Source organism: Pelophylax lessonae (genome assembly GCF_965119305.1).
Source record: "Pelophylax lessonae genome assembly, chromosome: 6".
NCBI classification, from domain to species: Eukaryota; Metazoa; Chordata; class Amphibia; order Anura; family Ranidae; genus Pelophylax; species Pelophylax lessonae.
Window position 1 is genome coordinate 16,411,169 of NC_138773.1, and position 20,067 is coordinate 16,431,235.

The 20,067-nt window shown below is 44.0% G+C and overlaps 1 protein-coding gene across 1 annotated transcript in view; it reads left to right on the top strand.

Moving 5' to 3' along the window:
- The window catches only part of LOC309558454 (uncharacterized protein), a gene marked incomplete at its 3' end in the record, with an annotated part of 200,033 nt that overhangs the window by 179,416 nt on the left and 550 nt on the right, over positions 1-20,067 (top strand). The window lies entirely within an intron of this gene.

A 20,067-nucleotide genomic window follows, 5' to 3' on the forward strand; every position in this document is an offset into this window, starting at 1 on the left:
ACACCTTGCCGGTTTAATAGCAGGCATTTTTTTGGGTTCTTTGCAGTCAGGAAAAACATCTGAACTTGTGTATAGTGGTACTGTGCACAAGTTCTGATGTTTTGCCTGCCTCCAAAATCCCCAAAAAATGCCAGCAAAAACACACCTGGGCATTTTTTTTTTTGACGCTAGCGTTTTTTTTGGCATTTTTTGGGGTTCTTTTGAGGCAGGCAAAACATCTGAACATGTGTATAGGGGGTATATATAGGCATATATGTCTGAATATATACCCCTAGACATATATAGGTGTGATAGTAGCAGAAATATATTACTGTAAATGATTTCATTAGCGCAAGCATTTATTTCTGCTACTATCACACCTATATATGTCTAGGGGTATATATTCAGACATATATGTCTATATATACCCCCTATACACATGTTCAGATGTTTTGCCTGCCTCAAAAGAACCCCAAAAAATGCCAAAAAAAAACGCTAGCGTCAAAAAAAAAAATGCCCAGGTGTGTTTTTGCTGGCATTTTTTGGGGAATTTTGGAGGCAGGCAAAACATCAGAACTTGTGCACAGTACCACTATACACAAGTTCAGATGTTTTTCCTGACTGCAAAGAACCCAAAAAAATGCCTTCTATTAAACCGGCAAGGTGTTACAGCAGAGAAGCCATATTCCTGTGCTTAAAGTTTTCTAATACAAACGATCTTTTTTTTTCTGGTTCTGGACATGCTACAGACCTGAAACTTCACATGCACACCCTTTAGACCCCCCAGACACTAAATCCAAAGTAAAAATCAAAAAATCTCTTTTTTTTTTTTTTTTTTTAATTTTTCAATAATTGGCTTTTTTATCAAAAATGACAATTTTTAAGAACTTTTTTTGTGTGATTTTGTGTCTGGGGGGTCTAAAAGGTGTACCTGTGAAGTTTCAGCTCTGTAGCATGTCCAGAACCAGAAAAAAAGATCATATAGGTGTTAAAGTTAAAGGAGGCTCCCGACCCACATCCCTGTTCTACTGAAAAATTATCTTTTTTTTTTTCATGGTTCTGGACATGCTACAGAGCTGAAACTTCACATGCACACCTTTTAGACCCCCCAGATACTAAATCCAAAGTAAAAATCAAAAAAATCTCTTTTTTTTTTTTTTTTTTTTAATTTTTCAATAATTGGCTTTTTTATCAAAAATGACAATTTTTAAGAACTTTTTTTTGTGTGATTAATAGTTAATGGGGCATGACCCAGAACCCTAGGCACTTTTTAGGGGCATTTTTTTGGGTTTTAGGGCTTAAAAATGGTGTTTTTTGATTACCGAAGTTCGGGTCCCATTGATTTCAATGGGGTTCTGAAATCCGGGCCGAACTTTCGTGAAGTTCGGGTGTTCTGGTCGAACCGAACTTTTCAAAAGTTCGATCATCCCTAGTGATCAGCAACTCATAGCAGGACTGTGACACTGTAGCACACAACTCGGACACTAAATGACTCTTTTAACACTTTTTGGGGACCAGTGACACCAATATAGTGATCAGTGCTTAAAAAATGTCATCGGACCCGATGATTGGCTCCTGCTGTATCCAATCACAGCAGGAGCAGATTGGCGGTGGTGCACGTGCGCGCATCAGACTCCAAAGTCAAAAACACGTACCAATACATGATCCTGTGCAAATATATATATATGTACAGTAAACGATCGGCAAGCGGTTAAAGTGCAACTAAAGGCAAAACTTTTTTTTACATTTTGGATGGAGTGGAGAGGAATTAGACCCCCTGTCAGTTTCTATTGTTGAAAAGACAAGTATATATCCCCTGCGCTCAAAAGGTGCATGTAGGCCAGAGAGGCATTGGCTGTATCATAGGCATCAAAAGGTCTTGCTGCCCTCTCGGGATGATGGGTATCCACACAAGCTGAAAGCAAAAAAACAAGAGAAGGGCGCAACGACCTAGTGCAATAACGTAAGATATTTATTAAAAAATAAAAAAAAAAACATATATTCTACTCACAAGAGTACGCTATATACAAGCGATAAAGAGAGAATCCCTTGGCTGAAGAGATTCTCTCTTTATCGCTTGTATATAGCGTACTCTTGTGAGTAGAATATATGTTGTTTTGATTATTTTTTAGTACGTTTCTATTGATGTCTGTGCTCAGTTAGGAAGAGTCGTCTTCTCCATTTGAACACAAAAAAGGTTCAGGCGCTATTCCTGGATGCAATATTCCTGTGATATCCTGGCCCCAAGGGCTGCGGACTAGTATAACAGTACATCAACTGCACCGTTGGTCGCCCAATCCTTAACATGGGAGGGTGTATGGAAAAGTTCAACAGAAAAAAGGATGGCGCTCTGGCGTGCAAGAAATGGAATAAAACACCCCAAAAAATGTTCTCATGTAAAGTCTTAAAAATGTAATATGCACATACAAGGTAAAATAAAACGATTGGCATACTTTCCAACCGGACCTTGAAGCCTCTGTATCTCCTCAGGGTGCTGTAGGAATCCCTGGTGGAAGTCATGGGATTTCAGTACCTCAAGACCCCAAATGAGAGGAAAGTAGGGTACTCTCTGATGGAATTTGCTGACCTCTAATTGTGAGGGCTCGCACGGTCCAGTGTGTGGCCGCTTCCTGGAACCGGGGCCAATGCGTTAGACTGCCACTGTGTCTTCTGTGAAGACCGGAAGTCGCGCTCAGATGACGTCACCAAGAGGGGCCGGAAGTTACCCACGAGGATAAACAGGAAGCCGGGTGGGACGGAGAGAGTAATGCGGTAGCTTCTATGGAGCCTCCTGTTGCCACAACTACATGTTTCGCTAATGTATAGCTTTGTCAAGTACACAGTCATTGATAAAAAGAAATCTTTATTGTACAAATATTAAAAGCTATAAACCTGGGGGTTTACATATCCCCCTTAACCACATAAGCCCCGGAAGATTTTACCCCCTTCCTGACCAGGGCCTATTTTGCGATTCGGCACTGCGTGACTTTAACGGACAATTACGCGGTCGTGCGACGCTGTGCTCAAACAAATTTGACGTCCTTTTTTTCCCACAAACGGAGCTTTCTTTTGGTGGTATTTGATCACCTGTGCGATTTTTTGATCATGCGCTATAAACAAAAAAAAAGTGTCAATTGTGCAAAAATAGCAATATTTTTCACATTTTTTTATATGAAATTCCCCCCAAAAAAATGTAAAAATCTATTTTTTTTAACATTTTCGGCCAATTTGTTTTATGCTACATATGTTTGGTAAAAAAAAAATCGCAAAAAGCGTATTTTGATTGGTTTGCGCAAAAGTTATCGCGTTTACTAACAAAGGGAAAGATTTTTGTCATTTTTGTTGTTTTTTTTTTTAACGCGTAATGGCGGCAATCTGCGATTTTTTTTGCGGTACTGCGACATTGCAGGGGACAGATCGGACCCTTGACTGACATTTTTTACACTTTTGGGGTTACCAGTGACATTACTACAGTAATCAGTGCTATACATATGCACTGTTACTGTAAAATTACACTGGTAGTGAAGGGGTTAACTTTTTTTGAGAGGGAGGGGCTATGTGTGTCCCTAGGGGCGTGATTCTAACTGTGATTGGCTGTGGCTTGAGGTGTATGAACAGTGATCAACGGTCCTACATAATAGAACCGTATGATCACCATTCATACACAGGGGAGAATGACAGGCGGCTTGTTTACATCAGCCGCCTGCCTTTCTCCCTCTCCACCGATGATCGCCGAGTGACCGGCGGACATCGGGTCCGCCGGTCACACGCGTGGGGGGGGGGGCGTCCGTGACCACTCGGGAGCGGGAGCGTGCCTCCGGGGGACGCTCGCTCCCTAGACCCTCACAGGCTAGCGACGTAGTACTGCGTCGCTCTGCCTGTGAGGGGCTGACCGCCGCAGTAAATAGTCGTGCGGCGGTCGGCAAGTGGTTAAAAACAATGGAAAACATAATGAAAACACAACATTATCATAACCCAAATTAAAGTGCTAGCTTTTCTGTGCAAAATTGCTGAGAATGTTACCTATGAAATAGGTACTAATTAAACATATATACTTTTCTCAGTATTACAGCAGTGCAGTTAATAAATAATCATTCTTTCAATATGATTGCTTAAAGTGCTAGATAGTGCAAACAAATTCTATATAAAAAATAAATATAATTCATACAGGTATTTTTCAATAGTGCTGTGCATCTTGAAACTTTAGAAGATTTTAATAACTTAAATATAAATACAATGGTCCGTGAATAAATGATAAAAACAACACTCCAATGATAAATAAATAAATAAAAAAGAATGCTTCAATAGTGCTAAAATGGTGAACTGTGATCCAAAAAGTTCATGCAAAAAATGGTGCAGGGGTTAATTTCCTATGGATCAGGTGCTCCAGTGAGAAAAGGTGGTAATCAATGCCTCTTACCAGAAGACCTCAAACGCCTTTAATCCTATTATATAGGTGGATCAGACCAGTAGGACTCCTTCATTCCTCATTAATTATATGTTTGGTATCAAAGGATAACATAAAGGTAAATTTCTCCTCCTCACTCCTCCAATTGTTTTTTCATGTAGATGAGTATATAGCCCATATGCAGGGAGACAAATGTAAAGCCAAAAGATAGTGTAATACTGTTTTATTATGAAATAAAATAAATTATAAAAATTGGCTGCTTACATATTGTTGTGCCCGCCTGGCACAGGGCAATGGACATTGGTTGCTATAGGATCTTATTAGGGTTGGGAGCACAGGATCTGCAGCTTCCTGTTGCTCGCTTTAGCTTCCCTTGTAGCGTGGCAGCGGTCTGGCGTGCGTTCCAATGTTAGGGTGGAGGGGACGTCAGTCTTTCTCCGGACTTCCGGGTTTAGCAGGGACCACGATGCATTTCGCTAGTATGGCGTCGTCAGGCAGACTGCTTAGAAAAGCCTTACTAATATGTTAGTGGATATATATGTTTTTTATTAAAAAAGATTGTGATATACTACACTATGATTGCCCTTTTCTTTACTCATGATCTGGAGACATTAGAATCGCCCAAAGTCTAAAGCTGTAAAGGTCAAAAGTTCCCTATTTCTCTAAAATACTTTGTGGAAAGAAAAACAGAGCACACACAGGAGGATTGCAAGCCATTCAATTCCTAACACCCACAGGCATTGTTGATTATGGATGGAGCTGAGCAGTAAGTACACCCATAGGTGTCACCAAGGAAGAGCACCCCAATCACTTGAATTTTCTGGTGTTGGATTTTTCAATATATTATATAAAGCAGTGGTCCTCAACCCTGGTCCTCAGGGCCCACTAACAGGCCAGGTTTGCAAGATAACTGAAATACATCCCAGGTGATATAATTTGCTGCTCAGTGATTGCAGTACTCTAGTCTGCATCTCCCCAAGGTAATACTAAAGCCTGGTACACACGCAATGATTGTTGGCCGTGAATTTTCGGCCAACATCCGATCGGCCGATTGTCGGCTTGTTAGTATGATGCTTCCGACAACCGACTGCGACTTTTCGGCCGAACTATATCTGGTGTGCATGCTATAAAATTTTAGTTGGCCGTCAACAGAACGGCTGATTGTTCGTCAGTCAGTACAGATTTCGGCAGACAAAAATCAGATGAGCAAGACTGGGCATGCTCAGAGAAGAAAAAACACACGGAAAGTAAACCATCACATGACATCACTTCTGAAGTTGGTTGTTGTTGGCTGAAAAAATTTGTGTGCAGTCTAGAGCACATTTCAACCAACACAACAATAGTGATGTCGCGTACCTAAAATTTACCGTTCGCGAACATCGGCAAATGTTCGCGAACCGCCGAACCGGGCGAACCGCCATAGAGTTCAATAGGCAGGCGAATTTTAAAACCCACAGGGACTCTTATTGGCCACAATAGTGATGGAAAAGTTGTTTCAAGGGGACTAACACCTGGACTGTGGCATGCTGGAGGGGGATCCATGGCAAAACTCCCATGGAAAATTACGTAGTTGATGTAGAGTCGGGTTTAAAACCATAAAGGGCATAAATCACCTATCATTCCTAAATTGTTTGGAATAACGTGCTTTAAAACATCCAGTGTGTGAATACGATCAGGTATGATGTTGTATCAATCAGGTAGTGTAAGGGTTACGCCCGCTTCACAGTGACAGACCAAACTCTGACAGACCAAACTCCCCATTTAACAGTCAGTCAGTCCGTCCATTTGCACAACCGCAAACTCCCCATTTGCATCAGCCATGTCCCGTTCCTTGTCCTCACTGACATCATTGAAGGTCTCTTCCTCCACCCAGCCACGTACAACACCAAGGGTCCCCGAAAGGTGACAACAAGCCCCCTGGCACGCCTGCTGTGGTTGGTCTTCCACCTCCTCAAAGCCACCTTCCTCCTCTGACTTCTCTTCTTCAGACTCCTCTCTCTGCGTTGCCACAGGTCCAGCAAACGACAAGGCTGCTTCTGGTGGTGATGGGGACCACAACTCTTCCTCTTCATGCTCATCTACGGCCTGATCCAATACTCTTCGCAGGGCATGCTCCAGAAAAAATGCATATGGGATGAGGTCGATGATGTTGCCTTGGGTTTGACTGACCAGGTTTGTCACCTCCGCAAAAGGACGCATGAGCCTACAGCCATTGTGCATGAGCATTCAGTAACGCGGCCAAAAAATACCCAGCTCCGCAGAGGCTGTCCTCTTTTTTTTAAATTAAAGAAAATTAATGTTTTTCTATGAAAAATTATCCCGCGGATCGCTTTTGGTCTGTTCACAATGAAGCAACGACCTTATCATCTGGGGTGTGCCAACACACTCCTAGAGGTGATCGCTTCATTGTGATACGCAAGCCCCTTCACCACAACAAGGTAACGATCACGAAGGGGAATTGACACATGTATGTGCCTTTTTTTTGTTTTTTTGTAGCCACAGTGTAGCACCAGAGACCAGAAAAATTAGGCATGTACACATGCATGAAAAAGCAGGTATTGTTGCAGCCGCTGCTGTAGCAGCGGCCGGAAAAATTGAGGTTTTCAAGGCAGAAAGTGCACTAAAACATTGCGGCTTGAACTGTAGTTGGTGGCGGGGATGTCACGTAAGTCATCCGGCATGCAGAGATTAAATACAGCAGCGTGTGGACCATTTTTAGCCCAAGGCATCTCATCAGGCCTTTTTTAGTCAAATGCATCCCCCACTGTCAGTCCCTTCGGGATCCATGCCTCATTCATCTTAATAAAGGTGAGGTAATCTAGACTTTTTTGACCTAGGCGACTTCTCTTCTCAGTGACAATACCTCCTGCTGCGCTGAAGGTCCTTTCTGACAGGACACTTGAAGCGGGGCAGGCCAGAAGTTCAATGGCAAATTGGGATAGCTCAGGCCACAGGTCAAGCCTGCACACCCAGTAGTCAAGGGGTTCATCGCTCCTCAGAGTGTCGATATCTGCAGTTAAGGCAAGGTAGTCTGCTACCTGTCGGTCGAGTCGTTCTCTAAGGGTGGACCCCGAAGGGCTGTGGCGATGCGTAAGACTAAAAAAGCTCCGCATGTCCTCCATCAACAAGACGTCTGTAAAGCGTCCTGTCCTTGTCGGCGTGGTTGTGGTAGGAGGAGGATTACTTTCACCTCTTCCCCTGTTGGATTCCCGTTGTGCTGTGACATCACCCTTATACGCTGTGTAAAGCATACTTTTCAACTTATTTTGTAGCTGCTGCATCCTTTGCGACTGCTGGTAATTCGGTAACATATTAGACACTTTCTGCTTATACCGGGGGTCTAGTAGTGTGGCCACCCAGTACAGGTCGTTTTCCTTCAGCCTTTTTATACGAGGGTCCCTCAACAGGCATGACAGCATGAAAGACCCCATTTGCACAAGGTTGGATGCCGAGCTACTCATGTCCAATTCCTCGTCCTCACTGATGTCATTGAAGGTGTGTTCTTCCCCCCAGCCACGTACAACACCACGGGTACCAGATAGGTGACAACGAGCACCCTGGGATGCCTGCTGTGGTTGGTGTTCCTCCTCCTCAAAGCCACATTCCTCCTCTGACTCCTCTTCCTCAGACTCCTCTTCCAGTGTTGCCGCAGGTCCAGCAAGCGATGGTAAGGCTCTTTCTGGTGGTGATGGTGACCACAACTCTTCCTCTTCCTCTTCACGCTCATCTACGGCCTGATCCAGCACTCTTCGCAGGGCACGCTCCAGGAAGAAAACATATGGGATGATGATGGTGCCTTCGGTGCGACTGACTAGATTTGTCACCTCCTCAAAAGGACGCATGAGCCTACAGGCATTGCGCATGAGTGTCCTGTAACGTGGCAAAAAATACCCAGCTCCGCAGAGGCTGTCCTAGCACCCCGGTCATACAAATACTCATTGACCGCTTTTTCTTGTTGGAGCAGGCGGTCGAACATTAGCAGTGTTGAATTCCAATGTGTCGGGCTGTCGTAAATTAAGCGCCTCACTGGCATGTTGTTTCACCGCTGAATATCTGAAAAGTGCGCCATGGCCATGTAGGAACGCCTGAAATGGCCACACACCTTCCTGGCCTGCTTGGGGACGTCCTGTAAGCCTGTTTACTTCTGCACAAAGCCTTCTACAATCAGATTCAACACATGTGCCATGCACGGCACATGTGTCAACTTGCCCAGATTCAATGCCGCCAACAAATTGCTTCCGTTGTCACACACCACTTTGCCGATCTCCAGTTGGTGCGGGGTCAGCCACTGATCCACCTGTGCATTCAGGGAGTACAGTAGTGCTGGTCCAGTGTGACTCTCTGCTTTCAGGCAAGTCAACCCCAAGACAGCGTGACACTGTCGTATCCGGCATGTGGAATAGCCCCTGGGGAGCTGGGGGGGGGTGCAGTTGGTGTGGAGCAAGACGCAACAGCAGAAGAGGACTCAGCCGAGGAGGTTAGCAGAGAGGATGGAGTAGGAGGAGTAGAGGAGGTGGCAGCAGGCCTGCCTGCAAGTCGTGGCAGTGTCACCAACTCCTCTGCAGCAGAGCCACGCATTCCATGCTTGGCAGCCGCCAGCAGGTTTACCCAATGCGCAGTGTAAGTTATATACCTGCCCTGACCGTGCTTTGCAGACCAGCTATCAGTGGTCAGATGGACCCTTGCCCCAACACTGTGTGCCAGACATGACATGACTTCATTTTCCACAATAGAGTACAGGTTGGGGATTGCCTTTTGTTAAAAATAATTTCGGCCGGGTACCTTCCACTGCGGTGTCCCAATAGCGACAAATTTTTTGAAGGCCTCAGACTTCACCAGCTTGTATGGTAAAAGCTGGCGGGCTAAGAGTTCCGACAAGCCAGCTGTCAGACGCCGGGCAAGGGGGTGACTCTGTGAGATTGGCTTCTTATGCTCAAACATTTCCTTGACAGACACCTGACTGTGGGCAGATGAGCAGGAACTGCTGAAGGTGAGAGGCGGAGGGGCGGGTTGTTGATAGGGGGCAAGGAGGACAGCAGTGGTTGACGTGGCTGAAGATGCTGGACCAGGAGGAGGATGGTGGCTTTCAGTTTGTGTGCTGCTTTTACTCATGTGTTGATCTCATAGGCGTTGTGATGTGAGATCATGTGCCTTCGCAAAGCAGTTGTACCTAGGTGGGTGTTGGACTTCTCATGACTCAGTTTCTTTTGGCACAGGTTACAAATGGCATCGCTGATATCAGAGGCAGACACACAAAAAAATGCCACACTGCTGAGCTTTGCAATGACGGCATTCTGGTGGTGGCAACAGCTTGCATTGATTGGCGTGCTGTCTGGCTGACCCCGGGTGCCGAATCTACATGCTGTCTGACTGCGCCACTAGCTCCTTGCGATGATCTCCCCCTGCTTCCAACTCATCTCCTCCTCCTCTCTGTCTCCCCATCTGAACTTTCCCCCTCTTCTTCTGCTCTTCGAGCAGGCACCCAGGTGACATCCACGGACACATCGTCATCATCAGCCGCTTCACTTGACAACTCAGCAAAGGCAGCAGCAGCAGGTACAACATCATCATCATCATCATCACAATGTACGTCCATGTGTATAATGCTGTCTGACTGAGACATATCCCCGTTATCTACATCCTCTGGCACTAATGGTTGCGCATCACTTATTTCTTCCAACTCATGTGTAAATAACTCCTCTGACGGATCAAGTGAAGCGGCTGTGGTGCTAGTGTTGGTGGTGGTGCCGGCGGGCGGGCGATTGGTAAATTGAGAGGTGCCCGAAGCTGAGCTGGAGGAGGATGGTGCATTAAGGTTCCGAGCGGAAGCTGTAGATGATTGGATGTCCTGTGTAAGCCAGTCAACTATGTCCTCAGAATTTTTTGAATTCAGGGTCTGTGGCGTCTGAACACTGGGCATTATTCTAGGGCCAAAGGAAATCACAGCACCATGACCACGACGGCCCTTGCGGGGTGGCCTGCCTCTGCCTGTCATTTTGTTTTAGATTTGTGGTACTATGAGTGCAAGGTGCTGTGCCACCCTATAGGAGTGTTGGGCAGTGGGTACAGTACACTCTGTGGACCTGACAGTCACTGGCAGCCCAGGCAACTGCAATTATAAAAACAAATATATATTTGTAATTTGCAAGCTGCTGTGCCACCGTATATATCAGTGGTGGGTGGGCAGTGGCACTGCAGTGGGCACAGTACACTCTGTGGACCTGACAGTCACTGGCATCCCAGGCAACTGCAATAATAAAAAATATATATTTTTTTAATTTGCAAGCTGCTGTGCCACCGTATATATCAGTGGTGGGTGGGCAGTGGCACTGCAGTGGGCACAGTACACTCTGTGGACCTGACAGTCACTGGCAGCCCAGGCAACTGCAATTATAAAAAATATATATTTTTTTCAATTTGCAACAAGATGCTGTGCCACCATATATATATCAGTGGTGGGCACTGCGGTGGGCACAGTACACTCTGTGGACCTGACACTCACTGCAATTATGACAGAGGAAAAAAAAAATGTTTTAAAATGCAAGGTACTGTGCCTGTGCCACCTGGAATGAGTGTGGTGTGCACACAGTACAGTCTGTGGTGGGTCTGTGGCCTCTCACACACAGCGGGCAGGCAACTGCAGTGTACAATAGATAGATATATATATATATAAAAAAAAAAAAAAAAAACTCAAATACCAGCCCTAAGAAGGGCTTTTTGGGGTGCTGTCAGGATGCTGTCCTTACAGCAGGAGTGGACCAAGAACACTGACTAACAACTGTCCCTAGCTATTAACAGCAGCAGCAGCACTTTCCCTGCTCTCACTACACACACTGCTTCAGAATGATCTAAGATGGATGCTGCCCTTGCTTATTTATAGGAGGTGGGAGGGTGTGGGAGGGAGGTATGCTGATTGGCTGGAATGTGTCTGCTGACTGTGAAGTTCAGGGTCAAAGTTTGCCTCAATGATGTATTATAGGGGGCGGACCGAACATCGCATATGTTCGCCCGCAGCGGTGGACGCGAACAAGAGATGTTCGCCGGGAACTGTCCGCCGGCGAACAGTTCGGTACATCTCTACACAACAACACTGGACAAAAGATGGCCGATCGGTCGGCCAACAATCGGTGCATGTGTGCGAGGCATTAAAATCTGGCCTGTTAGTGGGCCCTGAGGACCGGAGTTGAGGACCACTGATATAAAGGACTTCAATACTGGAGGAAATATACTTAGAAGAGCCATTCTATTTTGGATTTTTTTTTTTTTTTGGACACTCAGCACAATTGTTTGCACTTTTTTGTGTCTGTTGAATATTTATTTAGGTCATGAATTAGATTTATCTATTGATTATTTGCACAGATTTAAATATATTGCACTTTATTCAGGTATAAAAATATCCTTGCTATAAAAGACATGTCCAGCACTTTATATATTTGTTTACCAAAAACACTGGAGCACCTTTACCTATTTATATAGTATTTATTAATTTATACTTACATTTATTTATATTGATATTTATCTTTTGTGGAAACTAGAATAATTGGAGCACCTTTAGGCCCCTTTCACACATGCTGTCCATTTGTCCGTTTTTCATCCATCCGTTGACGGATGAAAAACGGACATCAATGCATCTCTATGTAAAAACGGATGACAACTGATGATCATCAGTTAACATCCGTTTTCATCCACTTCCGTCAATGTCCGTTTTTTTGAACGGATGAATGCCCTATTTTTCATCCGTCAAAAAAACGGATCGGACGAAAAACGGATGACAACGGATGAAAAACTGATGTCAACTGATGACAACGGATGAAAAACTGATGTCAACTGATGAAAACGGATGAAAAACGGATGAAAAACGGATAACAACTGATGAAAAACGGATGAAAAACGGATAACAACTGACGAAAAACGGATGACAACTGACAAAAAACGGATGAAAAACGGATGAAAAACTGATGCAAAACGGATGAAAAACGGATGAAAAACTGATACATTTGACGTGACTGAACTGATGAACTGAACGGATTGTATGTGTGAAAGGGGCCTTATATTTTTACCTTTATAAGATCATAGGAGCACAGTACTATTGATTTATTGATTTATTTTTATTTATACTGTTTGGGTAATCAGTTCAGTATTAGAAGCACCTGGGAGGTATTTCATTTTATCAGTTTGACTTGCAATCACTTTACTCTATATTTGGCTATTCCAATAGAATTATTTTGGGGTTGAACTTGAAACCATTGCTTTAATTTGTATTTGTGATGTCCAACAAACAACTTTAGTTGGCAATGGGGAAATTAATTCAACCTAATAACATCTGTGTAATAAAGTGCTGCGCTATTGTGACAGTGATTCAATGAAAAGAACTCCCTACTTATACCAAGTGTGATCATAAAACACAAACCGTATTAGTAAAAGTGCTATGTGCATATACCTTAAAGAATGGTGTAAACCATAGGTGTCTAACCTTTTGACTTCTCTGGGCCACATTGAGTGTAGAGAAATTTTCTCGGGCCGCATATGAAATATATACTATAGTTAAGGTATATAAGTAATAAAACGCTGCCGCGCCCTTCCCACACTGCCGCCCCCCCAGCACTAATTTAACACAACTAGAGGATGATCCCTTCCGAGGCAGCCTCTGCCTACAGTTAGTTGGAAGCCGCTGTGGCCGTGTCCCTGACCCAACTTCCTTCTTCCCCATCAAAAAAAAATAAAATTGTCAGGGGGGCAGTGGGCCGCATTGCCTGGGGCTCTGGGCCGCATGCGGCCCCCGGGCCGCAGGTTGGACATGCCTGAAACCATATGCATGAAATCAAGAACGACATGTGACTCATATACATCAAGATAAGTGCAACATATCAGTATCTATAAAAAGATATACATCTTACAAAGCAGAAAGGTGCATCGCCAAACAAGTGACACTGATGTAATACATAAAGGGTGCAACATGCATATAACAACATAAAGGGTTGTAATAATCCTAATTGAACAGTGCAAACAGTCCAATATCTAGTGACACGCTTATATTTGTATCAGTCACCAAAGTGTAATAATTCCAATGTAGCTAGACAAGCAAAACATACAACCTTAAGCCAATCATCAAACAAGTGATATCCACCAACGAGAATAGTAAATACGCCTATCAGAAAGCATGGACTCAGAAATCCATTGGGCTCCCCAGGAATTTCCCACTGCAGGACTATAACTAATGGGCCATACACACTATAAGATTTTCTGAAGACTTTTTCCTTTAGATTTACCAAAACCAGATAATATGAGGTCAAACCTAAACACTTTACATTTGTATGCAATCTGGCAGGCCCTTGCACTACATAGAAAAGGTAAATCTGAAGGAAAAAGTCTTCAGAAAATCTTATAGTGTGTATGGCCCTTTAGAATTCACTCACTCTCAATTAGGTCATATGGTCCAGACATTCAAGAAGAAAAATGTCGCCACATAGTGTAAAACTAAGCAAAGCAAAGTAACACATTTATTTAAAAACTACAGAACACTTTCATTCCATCAGAAATTATTGTTGGAAAAAAAAAAAAGAAATTATAGCGCATAACAAAAAAATCAATTGATCTATAAACAACAGCAGGATCATGGCCATTGCAAATAGTTTATAGATCAATTGATTGTATTGTTATGTGCTGAAACTTCTGATGGAATGTAAGTGTACTTTCCACTGTACTTTTTAAATAAATGAGTTACTTTGCAGTTTTTACACTTTGTAGCAACGTTTTTGTTTTTCTTGGATGTCTGGACCATATGACCTAATTCATAGAGTGGATTCTTAGTCATTGTCCTGCATCGGGAGATTCCTGGGGCCACCCAATGGATCATTCCTTTGGAGACATATATCCCTGCTAGCGTGTTTGACGCCAAGTGAGTCCATTCTTTCTAGACATATTTACTATTCGCGGTGGTGGATATCACTTGTTTGGTGATCGGCTTAAGGTCGTTCATGGTGGTTGTCTACCAACATTGGAATTAATACACTTTGGTGACCGATACAAAGATACACGTATCACTTGATATTGGACTGTCGGCACTGTTCAATTGGGCCTATTACAACTCCTTATGTTGTTATATGATTGCACCCTTCATGTATTACACTAATATCTCATTCTATCTCTCTCTATATCTCTCTCTCTATCTCTCTCTCTCATTCTATCTCTCTTGTTCTCTCTCTCTATCTCTCTCTCTCTCTCTCCTTCACTCTCTTGTTCTCTCTCTCTCTTATTCTATCCCTCTTATTCTCTCTCTCTCCCATTCTCTCTCTCTCGTTCTCTCTCTCTCATTCTATCTCTCTTGTTTTCTCTCTCATTCTATCTCTCTCGTTATCTCTCTCTCTCTTTCACTCCCTTTTTCTCTCTCTCTCATTCACTCCCTTGTTCTCTCTCTTTCTCTCTCATTCTATCTCTCTCTCATTCTATCTGTCTCGTTCTCTCTCTCTCTCATTCTATCTCTCTCGTTATCTCTCTCTCTCTCTTTCACTCCCTTTTTTTCTCTCTATCTCATTCTATCTCTCTCATTCTATCTCTCTCTCATTCACTCCCTTGTTCTCTCTCTATCTCTCTCATTCTATCTCTCTCATTCTATCTCTCTCATTCTATCTCTCTCGTTCTATCTCTCTCGTTCTCTCTCTCTCGTTCTATCTCTCTCTCATTCTATCTCTCTTGTTTTCTCTCTCATTCTATCTCTCTCGTTATCTCTCTCTCTCTTTCACTCTCTTTTTCTCTCTCTCATTCACTTCCTTGTTTTCTCTCTATCTCATTCTATATCTCTCATTCTATCTCTCTCATTCTATCTCTCTCTCATTCACTCCCTTGTTCTCTCTCTTTCTCTCTCATTCTATCTCTCTCGTTCTCTCTCTCTCATTCTATCTCTCTCGTTCTCTCTCTCTCATTCTATCTGTCTCGTTCTCTCTCTCTCATTCTATCTCTCTTGTTTTCTCTCTCATTCTATCTCTCTCGTTCTCTCTCTCTCTCATTCTATCTCTCTCGTTATCTCTCTCTCTCTTTCACTCCCTTTTTTTCTCTCTATCTCATTCTATCTCTCTCATTCTATCTCTCTCTCTCATTCACTCCCTTGTTCTATCTCTATCTCTCTCATTCTATCTCTCTCGTTCTATCTCTCTCATTCTATCTCTCTCGTTCTATCTCTCTCGTTCTATCTCTCTCGTTCTATCTCTCTCTCTCGTTCTATCTCTCTCGTTCTATCTCTCTCGTTCTCTCTCTCTCGTTCTCTCTCTCTCGTTCTATCTCTCTCTCATTCTATCTCTCTTGTTTTCTCTCTCATTCTATCTCTCTCGTTATCTCTCTCTCTCTCTTTCACTCTCTTTTTCTCTCTCTCATTCACTCCCTTGTTTTCTCTCTATCTCATTCTATATCTCTCATTCTATCTCTCTCATTCTATCTCTCTCTCATTCACTCCCTTGTTCTCTCTCTTTCTCTCTCATTCTATCTCTCTCGTTCTCTCTCTCTCATTCTATCTCTCTCGTTCTCTCTCTCTCTCATTCTATCTCTCTCGTTCTCTCTCTCTCTCTCATTCTATCTCTCTCGTTATCTCTCTCTCGTTATCTCTCTCTCTCTCCTTCACTCTCTTGTTCTCTCTCTCTCTCATTCACTCCCTTGTTCTCTCTCTCCTTCACTCTCTTGTTCTCTCTCTCTCTTATTCTATCCCTCTTATTCTCTCTCTCTCTCCCATTCTCTCTCTCTCGTTCTCTCTCTCTCATTCTATCTCTCTTGTTTTCTCTCTCATTCTATCTCTCTCGTTATCTCTCTCTCTCTTTCACTCCCTTTTTCTCTCTCTCATTCACTCCCTTGTTTTCTCTCTATCTCATTCTATCTCTCTCTCATTCACTCCCTTGTTCTCTCTCTTTCTCTCTCATTCTATCTTTCTCTCATTCTATCTGTCACGTTCTCTCTCTCTCATTCTATCTCTCTTGTTTTCTCTCTCATTCTATCTCTCTCGTTCTCTCTCTCTCATTCTATCTCTCTCTTGTTATCTCTCTCTCTCTCTTTCACTCCCTTTTTTTCTCTCTATCTCATTCTATCTCTCTCATTCTATCTCTCTCTCATTCACTCCCTTGTTCTCTCTCTTTCTCTCTCATTCTATCTCTCTCGTTCTATCCCTCTCGTTCTCTCTCTCTCGTTCTATCTCTTTTGTTTTCTCTCTCATTCTATCTCTCTCGTTCTCTCTCTCTCTCTCTTATTCACTCCCTTGTTCTCTCTCTCTCATTCTATCTCTCTCGTTCTCTCTCTCTCTCATTCACTCCCTTGCTCTCTCTCTCATTCTATCTCTCTTGTTCTATCGCTCTCTCTCCAATATTAATTAATTAATAATCAATGAATTAATGAATCAATATTAATTACCAATACCTAACACCATTATACACTTATTGGGATTTTTTGTATCAAATACATGTAGCAGAATACATTTTGGCCTAAAAACCCACTGGTGATCAAATACTACCAAAAGAAAGCTCGATTTGTGTAAAAAAAAAAAAAAAAAGGAGTATGGGCTATGGGTGTGTTTGCACTTCTGCAGGGGACTGCATAGCCCAAAGTGAAAGGAAAGCCTACAGTGAAGGTCTGCAGGTGACCGTCCCTATCTGTCAGGGACAATCAAAGGCTTGCATCAGGTCTGATCTGCTGCTCCAGAAAGCCCCTAGAAGAAGTGTGCTGTGATTGCACAGCCTGTGATTATTCCAATGCACTTGCCCCTGTGCACCCAGTCCTTGTCTATGGGAAAGTTTGAGTGTGCCGAGCCTGCAGGACCCATACAGCTGCAATGACAGGCAGTAATGGAAGTTTCTCCTGAAGAGTGCAGGGCAGAGAGGAGTGCACGGTCCTGTCCTAATGCCCTGTAATACAGTGCTGGCTCAGGGCACATAGGCTCCACATGGCTTCAGTTGGTTAAGAAGGACATGCACGTCACTCTCATGCATGTGCGGGGAAGCCGCCGTTTATAGCACAGAACATGTTGTGGAGTGCATCATGTTATTTATGATATTTATTGGTTCAGCACTGACTTATATTACAGAATTTTTTATGATACACAACACTTTAGCAAACTATAGGTTTACATCTCCCCCGCTCTCTTCCCTTTCCCTTCCCCTTCCCCTCTATGTGAATCACAGGTGCTATGGCTGTATGGCCGAAGACAGTGTTGGCACTGTACACCAATTAGCCATAACATTATGACCGCCTAACAGGCAAAGTGAATATATATATATATTATATAGAGAGAGAGAGAGATAAGGGTGCTTTCAGACTAATGCGGTGCAGCTTATTTATTGATAAGAGTGTGTGTATGAAAAAAAAAAAAATTATATATATATATATATATATATATATATATATATATATATATATACACACACACTGTACATCTACACAAACACGCAAGTATGTTTAAGCTTTTGGTTGCAAATCCTAATGCAAAAGGTTGTGCACACCTATGGGTTAGGTGATTAAGTAAATTAAATCTACAACATTCCACTTTAAGTCTTTATTTGGGCCAATCAAATCACTGAATGATTTTAGCAGTCATGGAAAGATCTAGCCTGACAATGTATAGGATTGAGATCAGAGGCATAACCAGAACCTTCAGGGCCCTGGTGCAAGAAACCGTGATGGGCCCCCCTATGGATCAGTGGCAGCGGTGGGGGGGGGGATCAGTGGCAGTGGTGGGAATAGGGATGACATCAGTGGCAGTGGTTGAGATAGGGATGACATCAGGGGCAGTGGTGGAGATAGGGGAAACATCAGGGGCAGTGGTGGAGGTAGGGGTAACATCAGGGGCAGTGGCGGGGATAGGGATGACATCAGTGGCAGTGGCGGGGATAGGGATGACATCAGTGGCAGTGGCAAGAATAAGGATGACTTCAGGGGCAGTGGTGGGATAGGGATGGCATCAGTGGTAGGGAAAGGGATGATATCAGTGGCATAGGTGGAGATAGGGATGACATTAGGGGCAGTGGTGGAGATAGGAATCACATTAGGGGCAGTGATGGGGATAAGGATGACATCAGGGACAGTGGTGGGGATAGGGATGCCATCAGTGGCAGTGGCGGGGATAGGGATAACATCAGGGCAGTGGCGGGGATAGGGATGACATCAAGGGCAGTGGCGGGGATAGGGATTACATCAGTGGCAGTGGCGGGATAGGGATGACATCAGTGGCAGGAATAAGGATGACTTCAGTGGCAGCAGTGGGATAGGGATGACATCCAGTGGTAGTGATAGGGATGATATCAGTGGCATAGGTGGAGATAGGGATGACATTAGGGGCAGTGATGGGGATAGGGATAACATCAAGGGCAGTGGTGGGGATAGGGATGACATCAGGGGCAGTGGCGAGGATAGGAGTGACATTAGTGGCGGGGATAGGGATGACATCAGTGGGAGGGATAATAGGGATGACATCAGTGACAGGGATAGGGATGACATTAGCGGAGGGGATAGGAATGATATCAATGGCAGTGGTGGGATGGGGATGACATCAGTCCACTACCACTGATGTCATCCGTATCCCCACCACTACCACTGATGTCATCTCTATCCCCCCACAGCCACTGATGTTATCTCTATCCCCCCATCACCACTGCCTGATGGGAGGGATGGGATCAGTAACACATTGGCACTCACCTACTCTCAGTGTCAGTCGATTCCCTCTCTTTCTCTTTGCTCAGTGTGTCTCTGCCTGCATGCCTCCAGTGATGCCTCTCCGGACATGGGGTCTCCTTGCAGAGTGAAGAGCTTCAGGGGATAGGCAGGCAGTGACAGTGTAGAGTGCTCAATGTACTGTCCCCCGACCCAACGCCTTTAACTAGAAGTGGCGGGCGGGCGGCCCCTTTGGGGGGAACCCCCCCACAATGGGGGAACATGCCAACCCCACCCCCCCCCCCACAGTGGCGGAACTCCAGGGGCGACTGCTGCAACCCCGGTAGTTCCGCCACTGATTGGGTTCTTTATGTGCAGTCTTTTTCTGAGCAGAGCTGGTATTAACAAACTACATTGTTAAGCCAAGTACATCAAGACTTTGATGGGTGGTTTTTATCTTTTAATGTTTATTATGCTACTATTAGTGTTCAACATTTTGTTTTAGGCCTCATGCACACAGTAGTACTGGAGCCATACAGTGTGCAGAGCCTGTGTAATAGCATTCCCGGGACCTGCTGCTGCTTCTGCATACAGCCGCCCGTTGAGGTAAAATAGACATTATCACTGAATGCAGATGTGTACCAGGGGTTTCATAAAGTGCATGCACACTGTGCACAACCACGTACAACCTCCCCTTCAAATGCACCTTAATGGGTTGCTGTTTATAGCCACAGCTGGTCCCAGGAATGTCATTACACAGGCTCTGCATGCTTTACTTCCCCTGTATAGCCATGTCCATGAAGCCTAAAGTGGAAGATATGGCAAATACCAACTATTCTTAAAAGGTCCCTATTCGCTCCTGCTACCAATCCTGCATACCCTGTAGAAAAAAAAAATTCTATGTGCTTACCTATTTTTAATTTTCTCCAGTCCAATTACATTATCCTGCAGCCCCAGCTCCCTTGTGTCAATGAGCATCTGCTGCAGGGGAGAGGAGGGAGGGCAAACAATTGCTGGGCCATGAGAGCCCATGGGTGACCTCATGGCTCTGGGAATTC